This window comes from Zingiber officinale, chromosome 10A (assembly GCF_018446385.1).
Source record: "Zingiber officinale cultivar Zhangliang chromosome 10A, Zo_v1.1, whole genome shotgun sequence".
Taxonomy (NCBI): Eukaryota; Viridiplantae; Streptophyta; class Magnoliopsida; order Zingiberales; family Zingiberaceae; genus Zingiber; species Zingiber officinale.
The window spans coordinates 86,946,612-86,965,290 of record NC_056004.1 but is presented as its reverse complement, the minus strand read 5'-3'; positions in this window follow the sequence as shown (position 1 = coordinate 86,965,290).

The following is an 18,679-nucleotide window of genomic DNA, read 5'->3' as shown; positions in this document are numbered from 1 at the left end:
ATCATTTGAATTAAACTTTAAAGGGGTAGCAATCGATGACATTGAATTAGATGCTTGAGAAGATATACTAGCTGACATTTTACTACAAGTGAAGCATTAAAAAATCATTGATAAAGAACATACAAGCAATGATTATCAAACATTCAAAAAATTCATACATGACAATTCCCAATTCAAGGCAAGTAATAACATATAAGATTTAAATATTAACATAAGATTGAATTTTATTAAGTATTAACCAATGGTTGGAAATGAAAAAAAAAAATGATAATCCCAGTTAGCCTCATTAACTATCTCTAGAGGTGATCGGCCCGACCCCATGGAAGTTTCCCACCGGTCATCAGGGTAAATCGGGAAGCGCACGCGGCGGCTAGCCCAGAAACCCAACATCCTTTGGTTATGCCCCCCATTTGGAGGAAAAATTCCTGCAAATACGCCGTAGCTGGGTTTCGAACCGCGGGTGCCTAGGCGACAACCTGGATGTCCTACCGCGACACCATGACCCCGGGGACAAAAAAAATAATAATCCCAGTTAGCCTCATTGACTATCTCTGGGGGTGACCGGCCCGACCCCACGGAAGTTTCCCACCGGTCACCAGGATAAATCGGGAAGCGCACGTGGTGGCCAGCCCAGAAACCCAGCATCCTTTGGTTACGCCCTCCATTTGGAGGAAAAATTCTTACAAATACGCCGTAGCTGAGGTTCGAACAGTGGGTGCCTCGTTGATAACTTGGATGCCCTACCACGGCACCATGGCCCTGGGGACTCAATGACTGGAAATGAAGAACATATAAGCAATGATTATCATTTATCAAATATAAAATTTTTAATTTTACTAACCTTGCAAAAGAAAACGTTGTCTACGACTGCAGCTGGAAATAAAGGAACAAGGGTTGCTTTCCTTTCTTTGTTGGCACTTGACAACCTCAGCAACATCAAGCTCCTTGATGAAGACTGAAGGAGGAAGATGCTAGGATAGCAAGCTCCTTGTTGCTCATTGATTTTTCATAAGAAGGGGAGGGAGAAGAGGCAGCAACTAGGGCAAGTTAGAGAAGAAAATGGGATGAAGAAGAAGCAGGGAGGGAGAAGAAGATGAGGTTTAGGATTTAGGGCGGTTGAAAATCCTGATTAAAAGTTTAAAATAGAACCCTATAATTTATAAATCCACATTTTCTGCTTTTTGAGTTTTTTCTTCCCCTTGAATCTATCAGTTGATTGATTGGTAGTGCATTGATCGATTTAAGGGGAAGAAGTTTATTACAAAAAATTGACTGAATCGATCAACTCATCGATCTGGTAGGGTTTTAGCAGCAAACAAAATCATGTTGAATCGATCAGCTGATTAATTCGGCCAATTTTCATGATAAAAAAAAATTAGGTGTCGCTGAGGAGGTGGTGCTCAACGAGATCCTAGGCGGCGCTCACCCGCCTAAGCGGTCGATTAATGCCTCACCACCTACCATTGTCGCCTTGGTAAAAGGTAGGGCGGTGGGTTGCCATCGACCGCCTAGGCAACCCTAGGCAGGGATTTTTTGAATATTGTCATCAATTAAAACTATATAGTGTAAATCAGGTTTTATTGTTTATTTAATTCTAAGTAATTTTAAGGACTTATATTTTATTTATTATTATTTTAATATAAATATGTCTGCTAAAAAAATATGATCCTACATATATAAAACGTATGAAAAAAATAGAAGAATTTATTCAACCTCAGAAAGATGCATCGATAGATTTATTATTAATAATCAAAATCAAAACTCAGAATTTTCTAATGATCATAAATTTAATTCATCAAATATTAATATTAACCTAGAAGATAATAGTAATTCAGAAGAAGAAGACGACAACTTAATAAATCATAAAAATAATTTTTTTAATAATATGAAACTATTATTAAAAATATATATGATTCAACACAATAGAAAAATATAAATACAAATTTAATAGATTTATTAGTTGAAAAATGTCCAATTAGAGAAATCAATATTTCTTTTTCAAATGATGAAAATCCTAGACATTTTACATTCAAAAATAGCCAAATGGAGAAAAACATGATAGAAAATGGTCAATATATTCAAAATAATTAGATAAAGTATTTTATTTTTATTGTAAATTATTTAGTCAAAAATCAATTACAATTTAATTAGTAAACGAAGGATGTCAAGATTGGAAAAATCTTAGTGTCAAGCTTAAAAGTCATGAAATAAGCTGTGAACATATTATAAATATGAATATTTGGTTGATATTGAAATGAGATTGCTTAAAAATTAAACCATTGATCAAAATTTACAAGAAAAAATAAATAAGGAAAAAGAACATTGGAAAAATGTATTAATAAGAATTATTCCTATAATTAAAAATCTTGCAAAAAATAATTTTACATTTCGTGGTACAAATGAGAAAATTTATCATGATAACAATGAAAATTTTTTAGGTTTAATTGAAATTATTGTAGAATTTGATCCTATAATGTAAAACATCTTAAACATATTCTAAATGGTAAAATTCATAATCATTATCTTGGTCGTAATATCCAAATGAATTAATAAATATATTAGGAAAAGAAGTAAATAATATTATAATTAAAAAAATAAAAGAAGCAAAATACTTTTCAGTTATACTTGATGGTATTCCCGATGTAAGTCATTAAGAACAAATTGTTGGTTGCTACTCGGAAAACCTAACGGTTCCACTGTACAAAATTTTTGTACAAAGGTCTGAACTTTTCCTAGCTACCATGTGTTCTTTTAAATTAAACTTGGATCGCCTGCGAAACTTAACACGTTTGATCCAAAGTTTAATTTACTTGTTCTTTTAGGTTTAGACTTGGATCTCCTACGGAACTTAACACGTTCTATCCAAATCACCTAGGTTATTAATTCCATTAAATATTAATTTCCAAAATTGACTTCCAGGAGTGCATGGCGAGGCACATGGCCTTCTTGGATATGGGAACAACCACCACCGCCTAGGCAAAGCCTTTTAAGGAAAGCTAATATTTAATTTCCTTAAATAACTTTAGGTCAACCAAAAAGAACAATCAAATCACAAGGAAAAGAAAAATAAAAGAACACAACATCGAAAACTAATTCAAAATACTAGAATCGCATGCCTCTTGTATTTGGTATTTTTACATGAAGATAAAACTAGTATGATGCGGAAATTAAATACTAGTATACCTTTTCTTTTGCAAGCAAAAACCTCTAGGTCTTATACTGTATTCCTCTTCTAACCTCGGACGTTGTGTGGGCAACGATCTTCCGAGATGAGATACCACCAAAGCACCTTCTTCTTCTCCTTGAAAGGTTCGGCCACAACAAGAGCACCTCCAAGGATGAAGAGATTCCACCAACCAAGCTCCAAGGGATGCAATCTTTCTCTCCTTCTTCTCCAAGCTAGAATTCGGCCACCACTTGATCTCCAAGAGTGAAGGCAGTTTCGGCCACAAGGATGGAGAGAAGAGAAAGGGAAGTGCCGGTCACACCAAGGAAGAAAAGAGGGAGAAAATAATAGAGGTTGTTCACCTTGAAGGCTCCCAAACCCCCCCCTCTTTTATAATCCTTAGCTTTGGCAAATAAGGAAATTTAATTACAATAAAATTTCCTTAACTTTCCTTGACATGAATTAATTAAGAAAAATTAAATAAAATTTCCTATTAAATCATATCATGGCCGGCCACCTCATGGAGGAATTTCCTAAACCCCTACAACATGGGTATGAAGGTGGGTATAGGTGGGTATAATACTCTATAAATAAGAGGCTACGATAGAGACCGAGAGGAGGAATTGGTTTTGGTCTCCCGATAAAATTAAGCATCCCGTGTTCGCCCCGAACACACAACTTAATTTTATCAATAACAATTCATTCCACTAGAGAACTATTATTGAACTACCGCACCAATCCCAAATTACATTTTTAGGCTCCTTCTTATTATGAGTGTGTTAGTCACCCTGTGTTTAAGATATAGAATGCCCACTAATTAAGTGAGTTACTGACAACTCATTTAATTAATATCTTAGTCCAAGAGTAGTACCACTCAACCTTATCGTCATGTCGGACTAAGTCCACCTGCAGGGTTTAACATGACAATCCTTATGAGCTCCTCTTGGGGACATTATCAACCTAGATTACTAGGACACAGTTTCCTTCTATAATCAACAACACACACTATAAGTGATATCATTTCCCAACTTATCGGGCTTATTGATTTATCCAACTAAATCTCACCCATTGATAAATTAAAGAAATAAATATCAAATATATGTGCTTGTTATTATATTAGGATTAAGAGCACACACTTCCATAATAACTGAGGCCTTTGTTCCTTTATAAAGTCAGTATAAAAGAAACAATCTCTGATGGTCCTACTCAATACACTCTAAGTGTACTAGTGTAATTATATAGTTAAGATAAACTAATACCTAATTACACTACAACCTTCCAATGGTTTGTTCCTTTCCATTTTGGTCGTGAGCTACTGTTTATAATTTATAAGGTACTGATAATATTATCTTCTGTATGTGACACCTCATACTATGTTATCTATAATATAAATTAATTGAACAACTACAAACAAATGTAGATAATTTGACCAAATGTGATTCTTTAATCAAAATAAATGTTTACAAAAGCTTAGGCTTTCAGTATACACTCTAACAATCTCCCACTTATACTAATGACTAAGCTGCCATATCTGCTGTCATACATCTGATTCCCATCCCCTCCACATGCCGATCGAAAGCTTTTGCTGGAAGGGCCTTAGTGAAAGGATCTGCCAGGTTATCTGTTGATGTAATCTTGGCGATGACAACTTCTCCTCGCTTCACGATATCTCGTATCAGGTGGTACTTGCGCTATATATGTTTACTTGCCTTATGGGCTCGTGGTTCCTTCGAGTTTGCAACTGCACTGCTATTATTACAATAAATTATGATGATTTTGGGCAAACCAGGAATCACATCTAAGTCCATTAGAAAGTTCCTGAGCCATACTGCTTCTTTAGCTGCCTCAGAGGCTGCTACATACTCAGCTTCAATGGTTGAGTCTGAAATACATTTATGCTTAACACTCCTCCATGCAATGACTCCACCTCCTAAAGTAAACACATAGCCTGATGTAGACTTACTGTTGTCCCTATCCGATTGGAAATCTGAATCCGTGTAACCCACAGGGAGCAAATTGTCTGCTTGGTAAACTAGCATATAATCTCTAGTCTTTCTCAGGTACTTTAATATATGCTTTACCGCAGTCCAATGTCCTTGTCCAGGGTTACTTTGATATCTGCTAACCATGCCCACGGCAAAACAGATATCAGGTCTCGTACACAACATTGCATACATAAGACTTCCTACTGTCGAAGCATAAGGAACCGCTTTCATGTCCTCTATCTCCTTTGATGTCTTTGGAGACATCTCTTTAGATAGAGCTACTCCATGCCTAAAAGGTAAGAAACCTTTCTTGGAATTCTGCATGCTAAAACGAGCAAGGATTGTATCTATATATGAAGCTTGGGATAGACACAACATTCTTTTCTTGCGATCCCTTATAACTTTGATCCCAAGAATGTGTGCACAATCTCCTAAGTCCTTCATATCAAATTGTTTGGACAACCATACCCTTACGTTCGATAATACCTTGACATTGTTGCCAATTAACAAAATATCATCTACGTATAGTACAAGAAATACCACCACGTTTCCGTTACACTTCTTTTATACACAAGACTCATCCGGACACTGAATAAATCCATATGACTGGAGTACTTCATTAAACTAGATGTTCCAAGACCTTGAAGCTTGCTTCAGTACATAAATGGACCGATTGAGCTTGCACACTAGATGCTCTTTGCCTTTTTCAATGAACCCTTCTGGTTGCTTCATATGGATGTTTTCTTCAAGACTTCCATTAAAGAAAGCTGTCTTGACATCCATTTGCCAAATCTCATAATCCATATGAGCGGCAATGGATAAGAGTATCTGGATAGACTTAAGCATGGCTACCGGTGAAAAGGTCTCCTCATAATCGATTCCCTCTTTCTGAGTGTACCCTTTCGCAACAAACCTAGCTTTGAAGGTTTCTACCTTCCCGTCTGTCCCTCTTTTCCTTTTGTAGATCCACTTGCATCCAACGGCTTTTACACCATCAGGTGGTTCTACAAGCTCCCAGACCTTATTAGAGTACATATACTCTATTTCAGAATTCATTGCCTTCTGCCAAGATACTGCATCTATATCTTGGAGTGCTTCGTCATATGTTCGGGGATCAGGTTCATGTTTACCCGGGATCAAGTCCGAAGACTCTCCCTAAAACATGAATCTCTCAGGTTCTCTCACAACTCTCCCACTACGACGAGCCACCGTCTGTGGTTGTGTATCATGTGTGACACGTGTTGCAGTCTCTTGTGGTACTTCATCTTGTATTGTTGGTACTAAAGTAGACGTATCCTCTCTAAGTTCTTCTAGAACAACTTTGCTACTGGGCTTGTGATCCATTATATACTCTTCTTCTAAAAAGTGGGCATTGGTGCTAACCATGACCTTCTGGTCTTTAGGACTATAAAATAAACCACCTTTCGTTCCTCTGGGATAACCCACAAACACGCGAACTTCTGTACGAGATTCTAACTTATCAGCATCTGGTTTCAACACATGTGCTGGACTACCCCAAATCCGAATATGTCTTAGACTGGGTTTTCGCCCATTCCATAATACTGTGGGAGTAGAAGATACTGATTTAGAAGATACTAAGTTCAGAATGTGCGCTGCCGTTTCCAGAGCGTATCCCCAAAACGAATTTGGTAATTCTGAATAACTCATCATCGATCTAACCATCTCCATAAGAGTCATATTCCTTCGTTCTGCCACACCATTCTGTTGGGATTGAATCCCCGGCATCTGATAAGTAATTCCTAAACTCTCGTAAGAGGTATTCGCCACCACGATCAGATCGTAGTGTCTTGATACTTTTACCTAGTCGTTTCTCCACATCAGCCTTGTACTCTTTGAACTTATCAAAGCACTCGGACTTGCGGCGCATTAGGTAAATGTATCCGTATCTTGAATAATCATCTATAAAAGAGACAAAATATTCAAAACCACCTCTTGTCTGGATAGACATAGGACCACACAAATCAGAATGAACCAATTCTAACACTTCTTTGGCTCTATACCCCTTGGCCTTAAAAGGCCTCTTGGTCATTTTACCTTCCAAGCAAGATTCACAAGTTGGAAAATTTTCCAACTCTAATGAACCCAAGAGTCCATCGGCTATAAGCCTTTGAATCCTACTTAAGTTAATATGACCAAGCCTTAGATGCCAAAGATATGCTTGGTTCATTTCCGAAGGTTATTTTCTCTTATTAGTGTTAGAAGATGTGTTATAAATTTCCATATTTTACTTTGTGGGAGAAATTGGATTTAAAGTATATAAATTATCAACTAATGCACCAGAACAGATAATCACTTTATTTCTCTTTATAACTACATTGTTATTAAAGGAAACAGAATATCCATCCAAAAATAGTTTAGAAACTGAAATTAAATTCTTTCTAAAACTGGGTACATAAAGACAATTTCTTAAAACCAATTTTCTATTTCTATCAAAAGATAAATAGACGTCTCCCACTGCAACAACCGCCACCTTAGTAGCATTGCCCACGTAGACGGTTATCTCTCCTTCATATAGTCGTCGGGTTTCCTGGAACCCCTACAAAGAATTGCAGACATGATCAGTGGCTCCTGTATCTACACACCAGGTGCTGATAGATAACACCGCTAAAGACAGTCCGCCTTCCAATGTCCTGACTACTTGCAGATGAAGCACTTTCCCTTCGGCTTCTTCACTCCAGCTTTAGCTCTTGTACTCTGAGATTTATTCACCTTCTTTGCTGAGCTAACTTGTTTCTTCTTCTTCTTTCCTTTCGGTTTAGAAGTAGAACCATTTTCAGCATAGTGAATCTGAGAATTATAACGAAACAAACCTTTTGCTGCCTGAAGTTCTGTCAGTAGTTCCACCAATGAATATACCCTTTTATTCATATTGTAATTCAGGCAGAATTGCTCAAAACTTCTAGGTAGCGTTTGGAGGATCATATCGATCTGGGTTTCCCCATCAATTTCTCCTCCAAGGATTTGTATTTCATTCAGATAAGCCATCATCTTTAGGATATGATCCCTCACAGGAGTAACCTCTTGTATGGTGGCCGTCATTATCTTTCTCATGGCTTCTTGCCTAGAGGCCCGATCCTGGTGACCAAAGAGTTCCTTGAGATTGTTCATAATATCATAGGCTGTTGGTAAATCTTGATGCTGATGTTGCAATACATTTGACATTGAAGCCAAAATGTAACACCGTGCCATCTCATCTGCTTTTACCCATTTCCTATGATACTCAATCTCCTCTTGGGTAGATTCACCATTGGGTGTATCAGGGCAAGGCTCAGTCAGTACAAACTTATAGCTTTCAGCAGTAAGGTTCCTTTTCCAATCTATGTAGTTAGGACCAGTAAGTCTGTTCTCTTTTAGTATGATGGCCAGTGGGTTGAAAGTCATCCTAAGAATCACAAATAACTTTTGGTCAGAACTTCTAAATTTAGAATAATATTGATTCCTCAAACAATACTATTTTAAATTAACCAACACCTCAAAACACCGTGAATTTTGTATGCCACGATAGTGTGTACGTATACAAATTCAACATTTGTAAAAGGAGGGTTTAACCCATTAATTTTATTATCTTGTCAACCTAACTTTTTGACAAATAAAATTAATAGTTGGTTTCCTTTGGTCACATGAATAATAGCAGTGACTCCGATGGGGAGGATACTATTAGATGTGCCTAAGTGTATACCATTACTTGACACTAAGTCCATTAATAAGATTGTGCCCCTTTCGATGGGGAAGATCACACGCTCTTAATTAACTTCCTATAGTCATCCAAAATGGAAGTTTGTTCTAATGATCCACAAACAAACTCATCCGATATGGAGGGAGACACTTAGAGCCAACACGTAAGTTTGTTTGCATCACTTACAAACCAGGAGACCATGGGATTTATTTAAAATCCCTCTCCCGCTTAGTTATTTAAAATGAGGAATTTTGACTATGCTAGCCTACTAAACATGTATACTAACATGCACACACATCACAGTATAAAAGCAATAAATAGAAAAACTAATTTTCAACTATTATGGCTTTTATCTATTGTTGTCCTCCGTGTGTCGCCAACCCTAGCTGCTGCCATCTTTGGCCACCGCCACCGGGTCTAGTTGTCGCATCCATCTTTCTCCTTGTTCCGCTGCGCCTCTGGTCCTCAAAAGCAAGATTCGATCCGCGACATAAATAAAATTTTTACATTTTTCGATCCTATATTCCTCGAAGGAATGTACATGTAAACTAGATCGAACATAAAATAAAATTTACATCCATCGATCCTATATTCCATAAAAGGAATGTACATGTAACTAGATCCAAAAATAAAATCCTAATAAAACTAAATACAGCTCCTGCTGTATTTTATAATACAATCATGCACACAATAAAATGCCCTTGACATGTCCAAGGGTCCAATCACACACATAATAACTATAAGCCATAATAGTTGGATCCTGCATCCACAAAGTTAGCACATCCTACTATTAACCTGCCTAAATTATGTATGACATGTACATAATTAAACTAATACCAAATACACAGAGGCAAAACCCTAGCTCTGATACCAATTGTTGGTTGCTACTCGGAAAACCTAACGGTTCCACTGTACAAAAATTTTGTACAAAGGTCTGAACCTTTCCTAGCTACCATGTGTTCTTTTGAATTAAACTTGGATTGCCTGCTGAACTTAACACGTTTGATCCAAAGTTTAATTTACTTGTTCTTTTAGGTTTAGACTTGGATCTCCTACGGAACTTAACACGTTCGATCCAAATCACCTAGGTTATTAATTCCATTAAATATTAATTTCCAAAATTGGCTTCCAGGACTGCATGGCGAGGCACATGGCCTTCTTGGATATGGGAACAACCACCACCGCCTAGGCAAAGCCTTTTTAAGGAAAGTTAATATTTAATTTCCTTAAATAACTTTAGGTCAACCAAAAAGAACAATCAAATCACAAGAAAAAGAAAAATAAAACAACACAACATCGAAAACTAATTCAAAATACTAGAATCGCATGTCTCTTGTATTTGGTATTTTTACATGAAGATAAAACTAGTATGATTCGGAAATTAAATACTAGTATACCTTTTCTTTTGCAAGCAAAAACCTATAGGTCTTCTACCGTATTCCTCTTCTAACCTCGGACGTTGTGTGGGAAACGATCTTCCGAGATGAGATACCACCAAAGAACCTTCTTCTTCTCCTTGAAAGGTTCGGCCACAACAAGAGCACCTCCAAGGATGAAGAGATTCCACCAACCAAGCTCTAAGGGATGCAATCTTTCTCTCCTTCTTCTCCAAGCTAGAATCCGGACACCACTTGATCTCCAAGAGTGAAGGGAGTTTCGGCCACAAGGATGGAGAGAAGAGAAAGGGAAGTGCCGGCCACACCAAGGAAGAAAAGAGGGAGAAAATAATAGAGGTTGTTCACCTTGAAGGCTCCCAAAACCCCCTCTTTTATAATCCTTAGCTTTGGCAAATAAAGAAATTTAATTACAATAAAATTTCCTTAACTTTCCTTGACATGAATTAATTAAGAAAAATTAAATAAAATTTCCTATTAAATCATATCATGGCCGACCACCTCATGGAGAGCAAACAAGGTAATTTTCAATCAACAATTAAAATTCCTTATTTGTCCTCAGAAATTTTAAAAAATAAAATTTCCAATTAAAATCCCTTCATGGTTGATAAAAAGAAATTTCTATAATTTTAATTTTTCAATATGTGAATAATTTTCAAAGAAGAAAAATAAAATATCCTTCCAATCTACAAATAAGGAAAGAGATCTAATCTCTTTCTTTAATCTTTTGTAGAAACTTATAAAAGAGATATTTTAATTTTTAATCTCTCCAATAAATTATATCTTCTACATAAGAAAAATTTAAAATTAAAATTCTTTTCTAATTTAATAGGGCCGACCACCTAAGCTTGGGTTCAAGCTAGGGCCGACCACCCATGGATTAAGGCTTGGCCGGCCCTAGCTTGATCCTCAAGCTAGCTTGGCCGACCCCTACAACATGGGTATGAAGGTGGGTATAGTGGGTATAGTACTCTATAAATAAGAGGCTACATTAGGGACCGAGAGGAGGAATTAGTTTTGGTCTCTCGATAAAATTAAGCATCCCGTGTTCGCCCCGAACACACAACTTAATTTTATCAATAACAATTTATTCCATTAGAGAACTATTATTGAACTACCGCACCAATCCCAAATTACATTTTTGGGCTCCTTCTTATTATGAGTGTGTTAGTCTCCCTGTGTTTAAGATATCGAATGTCCACTAATTAAGTGAGTTACTGACAACTCATTTAATTAATATCTTAGTCCAAGAGTAGTACCACTCAACCTTATCGTCATGTCGGACTAAGTCCACCTGCAGGGTTTAACATGACAATCCTTATGAGCTCCTCTTGGGGACATTATCAACCTAGATTACTAGGATACAGTTTTCTTCTATAATCAACAACACACACTATAAGTGATATCATTTCCCAACTTATCGGGCTTATTGATTTATCGAACCAAATCTCACCCATTGATAAATTAAAGAAATAAATATCAAATATATGTGCTTGTTATTATATTAGGACTAAGAGCACACACTTTCATAATAACTGAGGTCGTTGTTCCTTTATAAAGTCAGTATAAAAGAAACGACCTCTGATGGTCCTACTCAATACACTATAAGTGTACTAGTGTAATTATATAGTTAAGATAAACTAATACCTAATTACACTACGACCTTCCAATGGTTTGTTCCTTTCTATTTTGGTCGTGAGCTACTGTTTATAATTTATAAGGTACTGATAACATTATCTTCTGTATGTGACACCACATACTATGTTATCTACAATATAAATTAATTGAACAACTACAAATAAATGTAGATAATTTGACCAAATGTGATTCTTTATTCAAAATAAATGTTTACAAAAGCTTAGACTTTCAGTATACACTCTTAAACAAATGTCTCTTATATTAAGATGTGTAGATATTTTAACAAGTCCAATCAAAAAAGAAAAATATTTTATAGAATTTTTAAAAGTAGATAATACATCAAGAAAAGGTCTTTCTATAGGCTTATTAATATAATAAAGAAAATTGAATTTGATGTAAATGACATAAGAGGACAATGATATGATAATGGGGCTAATATGAAAGGTAAACAACAAGGCATACAAAAGAAATTATTAGATATACATTCTAGAACTTTTTATACACCATGTGATTGTCATAGTCTTAATTTAGTACTATGTGATATGACTAATTCTTGTCCTAGTGCTATAACAATAATTTTTAGTGTGATACAATGTATTTACTCATTATTTTTTTCTACAAAAAGATGGAAAATTTTACAAGACTATATTTCTAATTTAACTCTTAAACCATTATCACAAACACGTTGGAAAAATCATCTAATTGAAAGTGTTAAAACAATAAAATATCAAGCTCCATAGATAAGAGAAGCTTTATATAAATTTACAAAAACTAGTGATGATCCTAAAACAAAAAGTAAAGCAAATTCTTTAGCAACATATGAGTTTGAAAATTTTAAATTTTTATTAGGTATGATTATTTGGTATGATATATTACTCACGGTTAATACTGTTAGTAAATTTTTACAATATAAAGATATGAATATTGCTATTGTATTAGATAGTTAAAAGGTCTTGTAACGCTTGAAAATTCTCAAAACTATTTTAGGAATATTTTATGATTTTTCTGGAATTATTAGATATTTTTCCGAAATTTTCCGAGTAGCGGAAGTAACAAAAAATTATTAGAAAGGTAAAATGACTTAAGCGGGAATCGAACCCGGGACCTCTCGGGTCTGCTAAACCTTTAGTTAGCCTTAGTAACCGGTGAACCCAGCAGGGCCGTGCTGGAAGGAAAGGGAATCAATTATATTTATAATTGGTTTGGCCGAATTAATTACTTAGTATAAATAGGAAATTTAAGTTGGGGTTTGGTTTATTTTTAGAACTTGGTTCGGCAACCCCTCTCCAAAACCCTCACGCCGACGCTAACCCCTCTTCCCTCTCCTTCTCTCGGCGCCACAACAAGGGAAGAACTAGGGTTCCATCCCTAGGGTCCCAAGGTCACTTTCCGGCGACGATTTCAGCACAAGGACGTTCCCCTCCGCGAGTAGAGCACGTGGACGCGAGCGAATCGTCGAGAAGTCGTCTCCACCGGAATTTCTAGCGATTAGATTTGTAAGAAATCTAGCACACAAGGTAAGAAACCCCTCACCTGCAGTATAAGTAGCTCTCGTTTGCATTAGATTAGTTTTATTGAATTTTGTCAGCATATAGTGTGTAGTTTAACTCTTCTCACAGATTTAGGGATTAGTGAGCATCTCTAGATGGGCCGAGCACGTGTATCCTCTGTTTTAGACGCTGCTGGGTGCCTAGAGGTGGTCTCCCTGATCGAGAGGAGAGTTAGAGAGTGCCAAATGCTCGACAAAATGCCTAGCACAGCCTTATGATACAGTGGGCATTTAGTTAAATGTCATAGAACATGTTAATTAGCATGATCAGTTTTTATTTCAGCTTTTACGAGACTAGATGTCCAAATGGGCGGGCTCCCACAGTCGCCTCTAGGTTCAGATAACCTAGATTTAGCAAAATAGTATTAGCTATTTCAGTATTTTACTTTTCAATGGCACTGTACTAGATTAGATATCCATTGGGTTGGACTCCCATAGTCGTCCCTAGGTTTAGCTAACCTACTAAACCCTACTAGATTCGGAACTTGCATTCCCGGGTCTAGTTAGGGATGCACACACAGCAAGTACAGTTGCCAGGGCCCATTAGCAGCATGTTTAGTATTTTCACTTACTATATGTATATGGTTTTCAACCTTTCACAAATTAGTTCATGAATTCAGTACAGTCCTAGCAATAGCTCAGTATTAGCTTAGCTCAGTTTTTAGTATCAGCTTAGTTCTTCATTGATATCATGTGATTGATATCATGTTTAGCTTTAGATATGCCATGATTGTATGCTTATATGCCATGCCATGTTTAGTTTATTCGGTATACTTAGCATATCCTTTCAAACAGCATGATTTAAAATCATATTTGCATCGTATGCATGTTTTAGTGAGGTAGATGGTTTCTTACTAAGCTTTTTAGCTTACAGATACTATTTTCCTTATACTGCAGATACAGGTAAAAGGAAAATGGACTAGCAGTGGAGGCTGGAGGTCAATGCAAATCAAGATGTGTATGGAAGGAACTGGAATAAAGATCCTAGGGATCTAGTTTTATTTTATTATGCATTAGAACGTGTTCAGTATGCATTAGTACTTATAGCAAGCGTTATCTTATGTTTCTGTTAGTTAGCAAGAGAACAGTTTAAAACATTGTTAGTTTTGGTTTCCATATGTTTACATGCCATGAATTAGTATTCTATGCTTTAATCATGTTTAGTATGTTAGCCATTACCTAGTAGAATGTTTCTCTTAGCTTTTATAGTGTTGTGTAATGGCTTTGGCACGCATCAGTGTTGATATCAGGGGCCTGATACGAAATCAGAAACCCCTGATCGGTCAGCAGACCGATCAGGGAGTCTCTGATCGGTCGGTAGACCGATCAGGGACCTGGTTTCTGCGAACAGATCAGGAGCTGGGTCGCGAAAAAATGGCTCACCGATCGGTCAGCAGACCGATCAGTAAGCCACTGATCGGTCTCATTGACCGATCAGGGACCAGCTGGATCGGTCGGTAGACCGATCCAGCAGCGTACAGGATTGCAGTGTAGTTTATGGATCGGTCGGTTGAATGATCCGGAGTTTCCTACCGTGCCAGTATCAGTAGATCGGTCTGTGGATCGATCCGAAGTTTATTATCAGTTGTAAACACCTTCCCTAACATGTGTACAACTCTTAGGTACACCCAGAACACTAAGTTAAACTTTATAACATTTAGTTCAGTAAAATTTTAAATTAGCCAGTTTTCATTCCGCATTAATAGTCCAGCACAGCATAATGTAGCGATCGGCTTCGCAGCCTAGCTAGTAGGAGGCGGGTCATTACAGGTCTTGCTTCTTTTTTTTTTTATAATAATTATAGAGAAAATAGATTCATATCTGTTATGATTTTGGCCAAAGAGATTTCAAATGAAATGAATATAAAATCAAAATTTCGTGAAAAATGTGCAATTAGAAGAAATAAATAATTTGATGAAAATAAAATTAATGAGGTGAAACTTTCTCCTAAAGAATTTTTTAAAATTAATTACTTTAATTATACTATTGACCATGTTATTTCTTCACTTTAAAGTAAGTTTGAACAATTTAAAATATATGAAGATAATTTTAATTTTTTATATGATGCAGAAAAGTTAAAATTACTTGATGATGATTTTTTTAAAATAAAATGTTTAAGGGGACGTTTGATTCTTTCCTAGGAATAGGAATCGGAATGGGAATCATTGTAGTGTGGAATGGGAATGGGTATGAGCATGGATATCACTCTTAAAAGTAATGTTTGGTTAGTTGCATATTTTCTATCGGAATAAATCAAAATTTTCTTTTTTACCCTTAAAGGAAAATAAGAGAAAATATTATATGAGAGAGAAAGATGAATGAGAGAGAAAAATATGATGAAAGAGAATGATGAGAGAGAAAGTATGATGAGAGAGAAAGTGTGATGAGAAAGAATAAAGAGAGAGAGTGTGTGATGAGAGAGAATGAGAAAAGAGAGTGTGATAGAAGAGAGCATGATGAGAGAAGATGAGAGAGAAAATATAATGTGAGAGAAAGTATGATGGGAGAGGATGAAGAGAGAGAAAATATAATGAGAAAAAATGAGGAGAGAGAGCGTGATGAGAGAGATTGAGGAGAGAGAAAGTATGGTGTAAGAGAAAGTATGATGAGAGAGAAAGTGTGATGAGAAAAAAAGAGAACAATGAGTGTGATGGGAGAAATTGAGGAAAGAGAATGTATGATAAGAGAAAAAGTATGATGAGAGAGAAAGTGTGTTGAGGGAAAAAAAGGAGGGAGTGTGACAAGAGAGATTGAGGAGAGAGAAAGTGTGATGAGAGCGAAAGTGTGATGAGAAAAAAAGAGAAAAGAGAGTTTGATGGTAGAGATTGAGGAGAGAGAAAGTATGATGAGAGAGAAAGTATGATGAGAAAAAAGAAGGAAGAGAGTGCGATGGAAGAGATTGAGGAGAGAGAAAGTGTAATGAGAAAAAAGAGGAAAGAGAGTGTGATAGGAGAGAGAAAGTGTGTGATAAAATGATGAGAGAGAAAATATGATGAGAGAGAACAAGGAGAGAGAAGTGATATGAAAGAAAATATAAATAAATATATTTTGATATTTGATATTAAGGGAGAAATTTTAAGTTTTAGGTCAAGGGTATTTTTGGAATAAGGGAATATTTTGATTGATGAAAATAGGGTAATGACTCATTGAAGGGGAGGTACATGGGAATGGGTTATTACCCAATTTCAAGGATTCATTCCTGATCCGGTGGTAAGAGCCCGGGACCCCCTAACGAGGGGTCAACGCCACGTGGAGGTCAAATGGCCAAGTAGCCCGTCGGAGAAGGGTGAGCCGACGGACTTGGAAGAAATGGATAAGGTCGATCGGTCGACCAATGGACATTCGGTAGTAAAAGGCGCCCTGACCGGGCTGGGGTTCCGACGTTCAATGAAACAATGCCTCAGAGCCGAGAGGAAGTCACTCGCCTGGAAGTCTCCCCGACATCTCAGCACAAGCGACAGGCGAGATGTGAGGGGCGTGCCGTCCGGCCGGCGCAGGGGATGAAAGCCGTTTGGACGATGTTCTCCATCCAGCCTGCCGGACGTACGTCCCGGCTGGCGGTAAAGGAGAACAGGAACATCTCCTGATAGCCGTCAAGTCACATGACTAAGCCATACTCCTAGTCTGACAACGGGGTGTCTTGTTGTCCCATCGAAGGCGCGATGGGACTGTTGAAGTATGGCGTCAGGTAAGTTTTTTGACAGGCACACACCGAGGCATGGGCTGCGGATACGCACGTGCCTCGATAGGCGTGTAGGAGCTTCTTCATCGCCCTATATAAAGAACCGTAGACTTTGCCGGAGGTACGCATTCTACAAGCTTGGGAGCTCCTTTTTCCACTACTTACCTGACTTGAGCGTCGGAGGGTCGTCGCCGGGAACCCCTTCCCGGCCCGACTTCTGTGCAGGATCGTCGAAGCTTCGGAGGCCTGTGCCATCGACTAGGAGAGCGCCACGTGCCCAGCGCCCCTTGGTTCGGCGATTCGGACAGGATCAATTCCCTTATTTGTATTCCTATTCCTATAATCCAAACATTAACAATGACAATCAATGATTCTCATTCCCATTCCCTACTCTTATTCCCTTAAACCAAACGCCCCCTAAATCTTGAAAACTTTTTAACACATGACATGTTATATAATATTGATGGTTTCAATTTATTTTTAGAATTAAAAGTTTTAAAAGAAATAATAAATTCAGAATTAAAATCTGCACTTGAGGCATCAAACCTTATAAAAAAATTAAATTCTTTTCCCAATACATGGATATCTTATAGAATATTATTAATTATATCTGTTAGTATAGCTTTAGCAAAAAGAAGTTTTTTAAAATTAAAATTAATAAAGTCTTATTTACGTTCAGCAATGTCTCAAGAAAGATTAAATAATCTAGCAATTTTATCAGTTGGAAAAAAATTATTATCAAAACTTGAATATAAAAATTTAATTAATAATTTTACATCTCAAAAAGCTAGAAAACTAAATTTTATATAAAAAATCTATTTTTAAATTAATATTTTATTTAAAAATATATAATACAATACAATACAAGGATGAAATATAAGGATGGATTACACAAGGTAAAGAAAACAACAAATACAATACAATACAAGGATGAATTACAATACAATGTTAACCAAACAACAAATACAATGTTAAGCAAACAACAAATACAATACAATATAATACAAGAATGAATTATACAATAACGCTTTTTATTAGTGCAGGGAGTACCATATAACCTATGTTTTGATGTTATCAAAGGGTTCAAGTTAATTCTTATTGTTATCTGATGAACTGAACAAGTGTGCAAGAAACTCAACTTGGAAAGTTCTAGTAGGTCAACTGGACTCAATGCTAGACAGGTAAGTCTCAGTAGATTGAGGAACTAGGCAGAAAGTCCAAATGGGTTAAGTGGACTTACATTTGGCAAGTAGATTCAATAGATCTAGAGGACCCAATATCGAATCAAGTGGAAGCACTAACAGTCAATTCGATGCTGAATAGATGTCCAAACAGGTCTGGAGAATCCAATGTTTGGTAGGTAAGTTGAGATAATTTCCTAGAGTGAGTACAGTGAGGTCGTATCCCGGTAAGAGACAAACCTTAGGCAATGATCCAACAAGAGAAATCGACGGAGGCTTTTAAGTTGAGATCAGGACAATCCATACTTTCTTATTCATGCATTGATATATCTGCCTAACTTATTTTGTAGGAAACTTTTATTATATCTGTGCTAACTCCGTTTTACA